Source organism: Lipotes vexillifer, unplaced genomic scaffold, assembly GCF_000442215.2.
Source record: "Lipotes vexillifer unplaced genomic scaffold, Lipotes_vexillifer_v1.1 scaffold532, whole genome shotgun sequence".
NCBI classification, from domain to species: Eukaryota; Metazoa; Chordata; class Mammalia; order Artiodactyla; family Lipotidae; genus Lipotes; species Lipotes vexillifer.
Window position 1 is genome coordinate 2,236,980 of NW_006798027.1, and position 10,810 is coordinate 2,247,789.

Consider the following 10,810-nt stretch of genomic DNA (forward strand, 5'->3'; position numbering starts at 1 on the left):
CATCGAATCCGCTGGCACATTGATCTTGGACTTCTCAGAACTGTGAGAAATAAATATCTGTTGTTTAAGCTGCCCAGCTTATGGTATTTTGTTATAGCAGCCCAAGAAGAATAATATAATAGGATATACGGGGTGGGGGAGTAGGGCATATATATCTCTTTCTGGGGAAAATCTGTAACATGCATAAACGTCAAGGTTGTTTGAGAATTGGATGGGGGAGTTAGTCTAGTATAGTTCATCTCTGATGTCAGTGTAGTTAAGAGTCAGTTTTTCTATTTGTTGAATAAATGTAAAAAATAAAAGAGAGAGAGAGAAAGAGAGAGAGAGAATCATCCAGGCCCATGGACTTTACCCCCATAGCATATGATTCAGTAAATAGTAGGGTCCAAGGACCTGAATCCTCAACAAACATCCCAAATGATTGATACAAGTGATCCATGGACCTGACCTTTAGAAAGACTACCTTAGATCATGTTTAAGACCTCTCTGAATCCTAAAATCTGATTCCACGAATTTCATATGACTGTCGGGTCACTGGAAGGACTTTGTCTGACACAAGGTGACAGCATGTCAGGGATTTTCTGGCAGTTGTTTCCACACTTGATGAGACATTGAACCCATCAATCTTTAAAACCCCGTCCCATTTTTAAAATGTGTCCATTCATTGTGCACAGCTCACAAGCATTCTTTACCTGGGACCACTAGTGTCCCTGGAAAGAAAGGAGCTGACACATGGAGACACTGCTGTCCTCCACAGGAGAATCTGTCACTCCACAGGTCAGAACTAGGAGAGGGATTGTGGTCCAGGATGACAATAGAGGCAGAGAAGTCTCCCTCAGACATACTCAGCACCAAGTTCAATGAAGCGCAGCAGGTGATGATCTGACCACTACTGCATGAAGCACGTCCTGCAAGAGATTCTGGATTTGAGCCCTGGAAGTTATGGCAGCTTCCCCAAAACACCTGTTCAGAGAGGACATCCCCATGCTCTTACCTGGCGGCTGGACAGAACAGAAGCCACTCACACCGTACTCTTAGTGTTGGGAAATGGCCGATAAAGAATTTCATGTCACAGGTAATTACAGGAGCTCTCTCTCCAACAAGAGTTACCCGAGAAAAACCAAGAGAGCTAAGAAATACAGTATTGTAAAGGATTGACTGCTAATTTACAAGAAGCCTGAAGTGTATCTAAGATGAGCCATCTTCTAGAAAACATCCACAATGAACAGAAAAGACCGAGGATACTCAACATTTTCCCACAATGATGTCCTCATTGGACAAATGGAATATTCCATTTAAAAAATATTTCTTGGAGTCAACACACTTCTTGAACAATGAACACTGAAGTTAAATAAATAATAATAATAATAAAACAAATGATTTTCTGGAGAATAATAAGCAATACTCTGAAATTACATTATATTTGTTAGCTCTCTCTCTTTTAAATCAAATTATTTTTCCCACTTCAATTCAAAAAAATCTTCCTGTAATTCAATCGAATAATTTGATAAGTCAAATATCACTGTGAGGTTTATAGTAAAAAACACAATAAAATAAAGACTGCAATCACTTGGGCTTCTTTTCCTAACCTCTAGGATAGCTGACACAAAATCCAAGTAGGAAAAAAAATCATCCTTCCACCACCATGGAAGAGGGCTGGGAGGGCCCTGAGTTGGTCTGAATTTATTCAAGTGACCTTTCCTGAATACATCACTAAAATCAGGGAGATTGTCATAGTGAGCGGCTTATGCCAGTCAGGACCCGCTCCTGGAACTGGACAAAGGTCCCTCTGAATGACACCTCATGGCTGCTCTCCAGTGGTGGCAGTGATGCTGGACAGACCAGTAACAGTGTCCACTATACTCTTGGTGACACTTTTCCCAAGTCCTCTTCTTTTTCCCCCCTGTAGTAAACTGAATTGTAATCCCCAAAGATATCCAGGTCCTAGTCACTGGAATACGTGGATGACAAATCCCTGGACCTTATATGGCAAAAGGGATTTTGCAGATGTGATTACCTAAAGGACGTTGAGATAGGGAGATTATTCTGGATTGTTCAGGTGAGTCCGACGTAACAACAGGTATCCTTATAGGAGTGAGGCAGAGGGGGATTAGACACAGAAGAATAAGGCAAGGTAAGGACTGAAGCTAGATGCTACCCTGCTGGCTTTGAACGTGAAATAAATGGACATAAGCTAAGGAATAAAGGAACACAGCTCTAGAAGCTGGAAAAGATAAGGAGAAAATTCTCCCCTAGATGCTCTGGAGGGAGGGTGGACATGCAAACACCTTGATTTAGGTTCAGTGAAACTGATTTTGGACTTCTGACCACCAGAACTGTAAGATAATAAATGTGGTTTTTTTAAGCCATCAAGTGTGTGGTAATTTGCTACAGCAGCCATAGGAAACTAATACACTCCCCAATTCCCTGATTTTTTTAACCAAAACACACTCAAATCTCTGCTGCAACTTCCTATCCTACGCACTATCTTCATCATGTAGATTGCCCAAGCCCATCCCTCAGTACTTTTCCCTGCTCCTCTATGCTCCAGGACATTCTTCTCCATGTAATTTTTTATTCTGCAGCACACACACACACAAATCTAGGAACTGGTCAAAAAGAGAGAGGCTCTAAGAGCTAGAAGAGGCTGAGTGTAGGAAGGGAGAAAATTGGCTTTGCCACTGAGGATTCTCTTTGTAGACTGAGGTGAGTCACAGGCGTGGAGAGACTGTGGACAACTAAGCATTAATAGTTGGGTCCTGCCAAAGATGGTCAACCAAGTAAGAATAAATTTAAAAAACAATTGCCCCAATAATAAAAGGAAATACACAATGAAGAAACATAATTGGCTAATGAATATATAAGACATTATATGGTTAGTTTACCTACTAATAATCAAACAAATGCAAATTTAAACCACACCATGATTGCATTTTCACCTAACGAATTGTCCGTCCGAGATTAAAATCATTGCCTGATATTTTGGAAATAAATGTTCACTCTCATAAATTGCTTACTGAGAAGTAAATTGGTGAAGACTTTTTTTTTTTCTTTTGCGGTACGCGGGCCTCTCACTGTTGTGGCCTCTCCCGTTGCGGAGCACAGGCTCCGGACGCGCAGGCTCAGTGGCCATGGCTCACGGACCCAGCCGCTCCGCGGCATGTGGGATCTTCCCGGACCGGGACACAAACCCGTGTCCCCTGCATCGGCAGGTGGACTCTCAACCACTGCGCCACCAGGGAAGCCCTGGTGCAGACTTTCTATTAAGATTTTTTTTTTTTTTTTTTTTTTTGATGTGGACCATTTTTAAAGTCTTTATTGAATTTGTTACAGTATTGCTTCTGTTTTATGTTTCGGCTTTTTTGTCCGTGAGGCATGTGGGATCTTAGCTCCCTGACCAAGGATCAAACCCACACCCCCTGCATTGGAAGGCAAAGTCTTAACCACTGGACCACAGGGAAGTCCTGGTGCAGACTTTTTGGAGTACAACTTGTGATCAATATCAAATCTCTTTAAAATACGCATTCTGTTGAATCAGCTATCCTACCTTTAGGAATTTATCCTTAGGAAATAATCATGAACACGTGTAACATTCAACTTTAGCCACAAAAATGTCCTCAGTAGAATTTTTATAACAACAAAAAAAATTAAATTGTAGAAATAATATATGGGTGAAATAATTTATGCTCCATCCATACAGTATATTATTTAAGTCCTTTTTGCCAAATAGCAAGGTAGCATCAGTTACCTCTCTGTCCTTTGCATAGGTCTGTTTTATATTAGTCTTAATATCTTAGTTCTCCAACTTTCATCTTCTAGCCAAAAATCTAGCCACAATTTAATAAATTTCAAAACTTTTATCTGCTAAGAAAGGTAAAAACCAACTGGTTCAGCCCTACCCCTGGGTCCGCCACATTTTCACACTTTCTTGAGACTCTTTTTCTTGTCTTCCAGCACCAGCTTTAATGATCTGCTTTCTTTCCAAAACTGTATATCACAAAGAAGGTGTTTTATCACTTCAAGAGATCTGCACTCGGCACAGCTCAAGGTAAACAGCCGTCCTGAAACAGGATTCTGCTGGCCTCACTCATGAGGTATGAGAACGGTTTCCTGCATTAACCCTGCTCAACTTCAGAGTTGTAATATGCCCTCCCATGGAATGTTTTATGGACTAAACACCACCTTTTCTGGGCTTGTGGCTGCCACTCCTGTTTGGTTTTGTTTAAATTTGCCTTGTATACATTTGCCCATCTTTTCCTTTCAACCCTTCTCCATTGTGTCATTTTGGGTGTGTCTCTTATAAACAGAGAGTCGCATTTTGCTTTTGATCCAACGAAGTATTTTTCTCCTTATAGGTTAGTTAAACCCATTAGTAGTTATTTATATGACATGTTTTGTATCAGTTCTGTCATATTCTTTTCTGCTATAGTTCCTGTTTTATCATTTTAAAAGTCTTTTGCTATGTGGAGTGTGTGTGTTTGGTTTTCTAATACAGGTATATCCCTCTTGCTGAAAGCTTGCTTTATGCCACTTGGCTTTTACGAAAGACCTTGCATTAGTACCTGGAGAGAAATTCGAAGAGGAATTTTACTTTTACCGGAAAAGCCATTGCCATACTGATGTAGGTCTTTCCTAAAAGTAAGTGACCTAACTTGAACCTTTGGAAATCAGGGGATACTCTCCACTTTACACCACTTCAGCTTGAGAAAGCTTTCATAGGAAGGCTCTACTTGGTGCTTTCAGGTGTCAGGGGAAACCTGTATTTCTAAAGGTCTGTATGTGAGTTCTAGTGGTTACCTATATGACATCACTGAATACCATCATGTCTTGATTTCTTTAGATTCAGTGAGAACAAAAAGTGATAAATTAGCAAAGTTTTCTTCCTTTCCCCCACTCCCTTTCCTACAACCCCACTGTAGTTTATAATTTTATATCTCTCCCTGTTGCTTTTGAACTACTAAATAATGTGATTACTTGACTTAAATTAAGCTTTAACTTAATGGCTTTGGTTCCCAACTCTCACAGACTAGGTGCTAAGTATTCTTGTTTTATCTTCCCACCTTGAATCGGTTTCTCTCATCCAATTCTGTTGCTTATATCAAATATTATATCTCAGCAAATATAATATTTCTATTCTTCTCTAAACCCTTTCCTCTGCATTATTTTACTCTTACTTCTACAATTAAATATATTTCTTGCTCATCACTGGTCCTTCTGTCATAGTATGCTCAGCCATTGTTTTTTTCAATGAGATGCACCCTTCGGTGGTTTCCTCAAAAGAGTCTGAGTTCTTAATTACCCACAAGCATGCCTGTAGCCCTTACACTTGCATTACATTTCACTTGGAAGTAAAATCCTTGGATTTTCCTTTCTTTTGTTGAGCATCTACAAGTCTTGTTATGCTCTCTTCTGGCTTTGAAAGTTGCAATGGACAAATCTGAAGCCAGCCTGAGTTTTTTTCCACCTATAAGTGATTTTATTTTGCTTGGACACTTGAAAGGGTCCTTCTTTATCTATAAGGTGCAATACTTTTATTCAGATATATCTTGTGTTTTTGCCCATAGGTCATTTTTCCTTGATACAAGATATGTCTTTCACATGTTTTGTTTCAGGAATGCTCTCTTGGATTATAACTTTAAATATCAGTTCTGTTCCGTTGATTTAGTTTTCTCACTGGAGATACGTTGGAGCCTCTTTACTCATCATTTTCTCCCCAATCTTTAATTTTTTCTTCTTTGTGTTCACTGTTTGCATTTCTGTCTCGTGTCTTCACTGTGTTTTCCACAGTGCCTATTTTTTCCTGTGCTCCTTCCAGTTTTATCCTTTAACCTGTGATGCTTGTCTCTGTTCTCTCTCCATCTCCCTTGTGTTTCTGCTCCTGAGACTCCTTGATGCTCATGAAGGCTTAAAAAAAAATTCTTGGCAAATTACTTGGTCACTATTTTTATCTCTTTTGAGTCAACGTTGTTATGGTGTGTGTTCTCCATCTCTTGGCAGTTTTACTCCTGTTTTCTTCCATATTTTTCTTTTAAAGAAAAATGTTATATGGCTGCTCCACCAGTTTGCTTTTTCTTCATCATGGAATCATTTTTTAAGACCAGCTCTTTTATCTACTTATTTATTTATTTAAGACTTACTATTTCTTCCACCTTTTCTGCTACCTTAGAAATTGGCTGCATCATGTGCGTATGGTTCTCCTGTGTGATTCCTTGAAATTCCCATTCCCTCTGCTTCTCCAAACCAAATCAGGCCCAGGAAGGCTTCTGCCACCAGCCTTGCTCCCTGCAGTTCCTGCACCTGTTACTGCAGATGAGGTGTCTATGGTGTTCCCCTTCAGGGCACACCTCTGACTTTCAGGAGGGAGGTCTTGCTGCTCCTTTCTGAGATCTGCTGGCACTGGACTGTCTCTTTACTCTGCATGTTTTCTCTTTCTTCAGTATGTGTGTTTTCTGTCCACTCTCAACTGCTTTCTAAGTTCCCTAAAAATGGAGACAGTAACTTCCCCCGACACCCCGATTTTCCTTGTCTCATGGGGGTTATTTGGGAGGAAATGTGGTTTTTAAAAAATTGTTAGTTCGTCCAAAACAGCATTTCTAATAGTGTATTCTAGAGACCACTACTTTATAGGAAAAAGAGTTACTCAAAATAATGGAAAAGTTTGGAAAATATTGGATTAAACTAGTAAAGACCTCTTTACTATAGGACAGTCTCAGATACTTTTGTATGCTATTGGATTTGTCAATCTCCAACACTTACTGTAATATTTCCCCTTGTCCCACAGCTGCCCCTAATAAACTATAGTGTGCAAGTTAGGAAGCCTGATCTAAAACGTTTCTCTCAACCATCACTTGACCTATTTGCCCTTAACATTGATGTTCTGCATATCTGGTGGGAGATGAGCCTCAGAGTGCCTGAGGGCAGTTCCCTCCCCCAGGGGCACAACCTAACCCCAGAGGAGTCTGGTGAGCCGCAGGGGACCCCATCATGGGCTTGGATTCTTTGGGACACAGCAAGACCCTGTGCTGGGATAAAGAGAGCCCAGGAGGGCAGCAGGCACAGGAGACCTTGATGGAGATGTGATATTGAACATGGGAGGCAAGGGCCGTTTCACAAGGAACAAAGCAGGAGCTCAGTCTTTGGAATCTGAGTGCACAGTCAAAGAGTAATCCGGCTGATTTCACGAGCCAGCTAAGTGTCCCAGGTCCTCATATTTCCTGTCTCCAGTCACTGTTGCTGCAGGTGATAATGAATCCTGGTTATAAACAGAAAGGGAATTGGGCAACAGAGAGGGAAAGGAAGAAAGACTGTGAATCTTTCCTTTCAGAGGCTCCCAAATCCTAAAACGTCATACCTAGCTTTTAATGCTAGAAATTTCCTTAATGTGGTTTGAAGCTTCATTTCACATTTGGATGTAGAAAACATCCAAGTCAAAGACAGATGGTTACCTAGGAGATTACTTTCCCTTTGGAAAGTGAGATATGGAAAGAAACAGAGAATAACCTAACTTGAGAAGGTCACCCCTAATAGTAGAGAGATGCTGGCATGAACAGCCAGGGAAGATGGGCAGGTCTGCACAGCCTTCTAACTTTTCCTGCAATTCTGATACCATGATATTTGAGAGTCTTTAAAAGAGCTACAGCTTTCAACCACTGAGCTCCCATCTCCCAGAGGTACAGTGGTAATTCTCATACAGTTACACCGTTGTGAATGAGCTTGGGCCATTCACACAGAGTAGGCCTGCTGTTTCTCCCAGGTAGACCAGAAAGCCCTGGAGCTTCCTCTCTTCACTGTTACCTCAGGACTTGCCCTCCTCACTACCCTCTCCCTCAAAGACGTCTGTGGTGGGCAGAATTCTTGAGATGGCTCCAAAGAATCCCACCTCCTGGTGCACACACCCTGGGTAACCCTCCCCCTGAGTGTAGGCAGAACTTGTGGCTAGGATGGGATTACACTCTCCTGATGATATGTCATGTTCTACAGCAAGGGTGAAGGGATGGCCCTGCCATGATGGCATTACATTATGTAAAACTCCATCTTAGCAGACAGGAGGGAGGGACTCCCCTGCTGACCCTGAAGAAATAAGCAGCCGTGATGTGAACAGCCTACAGAGACGGCCACACAGCAGGGGAACCGGAGGAGTGGAGGGCCTCTTTCCTACAACGTCAAGGAATTATATTCTGCCAACAACCACATGAGCTTTGCAAAGCACCCCAAGATGCAGATGAGACCACAGCCCCAAATGACACTTGATTTCAGTCTTGTGATGCCCTGAGCAAGAAACTCAATTGAGCTCAGAATGCCCAGTTGACTTCTGACCTACAGAAATTATGAGATAAAAAATGAGATAATAAAGATGCAGGGACTATCTTTGACTTTTGCAAGGTGAGAAGAGAGTTTACATTTTGATTATTTGATGGCAGGAATCCCTTTTAAAACAGGGCCAGTCTGCATGATGCATTTAACAATCACCCTTTTCAAATATAGCCATAATCCCCACAAGATTTCTTGATGTCTCTGGGGTCAGATAAACCATCACATTTCACAGTGGCGCCCTGTATATGAAAGTGATAAACATAACCTGGAAGCACGGCAGTGGCTAAAAATATGGAGCTGGCAGCCATTCGCTGAAATGATTTTTTGCTTTTAATTCATTGCATAAAATGCTAATGTCCAAATTCAGGCAGGTAGATCTTACCAACCATCAAGAGCTTCAACCGTGCTAACAGCTAAGTATGCACTTTCAAACCCTACTTTGACTGCTCCAGAAACTTACTGGGTTGCTTTAATGTCTCTGTTACTGTTTCCTTTGTGTCATTTTGTTTTTCTTTAAACACATAGCTGTGTGATCTTGGGGAAGTTATATTATTTCCTTGAGACTTGGTTGCCTTCTCTGTGAATATCTGGGTATAATTTTAGTATTGCTCAATAGAATTTTCGGTGATAATGAAAATATTCTATATCTGTACTATGCAAAGCAGTGTTCAACAGCTACATGGAGCTAATAAACATTTTTGAAATATGAAAAAAAAAATGGGTGTTGTTTTAATCCACTAGATTTGTGGTGGAAGAGGAAACTACATGGAATACATGGAATAGGAAACTAATGCAACTTTGACACCCAGTTTAACAGCTCGGATGTCAACCTGCACAAGAACCACCCAGCCATTGTCCTGACCTTTTAGATTCTCAGACCATCTCAATTTCCATAAAATTTTAAATTCTTTATTCCACTTTAGCTACCACTATCGTAATAGCACTTAGGACCTTGCCATGGCCTAGATCTAATACACCTCTGTATCCTTGTCTCCATCCCTCCTATCACTATCTTAGTTGGGCCCATGTTAGCTTTTAACCTTCCCCTGCCCACCCAATCCATTTCCTAGGACACCAGGGTGCTCTTTCTAAATGCATATGACTTAAATGTTGATGCTCAGGACAAAATCGAAGCTCCTGGTAGTAATTTACATTGTGGTCTAAGATTTTGTTCCTTTTTAAAATTGTACCCACTCTTACCTCATATGTAATGATCAGCCACTCTCTCCTCCGTCCCAGTGCACTTCCCCTGGCTAACACCTACACCTCCTTGAGGTATCAGCTCAGATGCATCCTGTTCTACAATACCCACTGGAGTCTCCAGGTATCCCAGGTGTTCCAGAGCACACCCTACTTGCATAGCATCTAACACCCTGTACGCCCCTGTCTGCACAACTGCCCCACTAGACTGTGAACTCACTGGGGGCAGGGACTGTGCCATGTACCAGTGTATCGTCACTTCCCAGCACATAGTAGGCCCTCCCCTGAGTAAAAGAATGAATAGATATCTCTGCATAGTTCACTGTACAAGTTGAAATCCCCTTCCAAATGGATGAATGAAACCTGCCCTGCTCAACTGAAGCTAACAAGCTGTGTTTATGTTTCTTGTGGAAGACATTGACAGCTAAGCTGCTCCTCTAAGTTGACTTTTAGGTTGCTTGATGTTCACAGTAGTAAGAGTGACTGCAGAGCTGAATTTAGCCACAAGGTGGAGACTATCCTAGTCCTGGAAAGCATCCCAGCTCCTGGAACTTCTGTACTCAACAATTTTCGGATGAATACCTTAATTCACTTCTAGTCCAGCCTCTGGCCCCATCTATAAAATGGAGGGGTCACATAGAGGTCATAGAGCCTGTTTTCTGCAGACAGGAAGGAGAGATTCTCCTGCTGATCTTGAAGAAATAAACAGCTGTGATGTGAACTGCCTATGAAGAGTGCCACAGAGCAGGGGACCACGTAGGGCCAGACCTATTGAGGAGTTTAGACTGGATTTGGAAGAATTCAAATTAGTAGTTTCTTATGGGATGAAGGTGACAGCACTATTTAGTCTCCTTAACAAGGTAACTCAGCATGTCCTGGACGTCCCACTGAATGGAATGGGGTAATGGGCTGAGCAGTAGGGCCAGCGTGCAGCAAAAGGGTAGGGAGCATCGCTTTCTTTCTGGCCTTAAAGGTCATGTCTTCAGGATGAGAGCCCCTAAAAGTTTCAGGTATCCCTCCTACCTACCCATACCCGCTGAGTAGGACAAGGTCTGGTATCAGTTGATTACCACAGGGAAAGATCTTCCCAATCGGGGAATGTGAATGTGAAGAGGGAAAGTCTAGCTTCTGTATTCTTTTTTTTTTTTTTTTTTTGGACGATTTTTGGGTGCGTTGGGTCTTCGTTGCTGTGCATGGGCTTTCTCTAGTTGCGGCGAGCGGGGGCTACTCTTTGTTGCAGTGCACGGGCTTCTCATTGAGGTGGCTTCTCTTGTTGCAGAGCATGGACTCTAGGCAT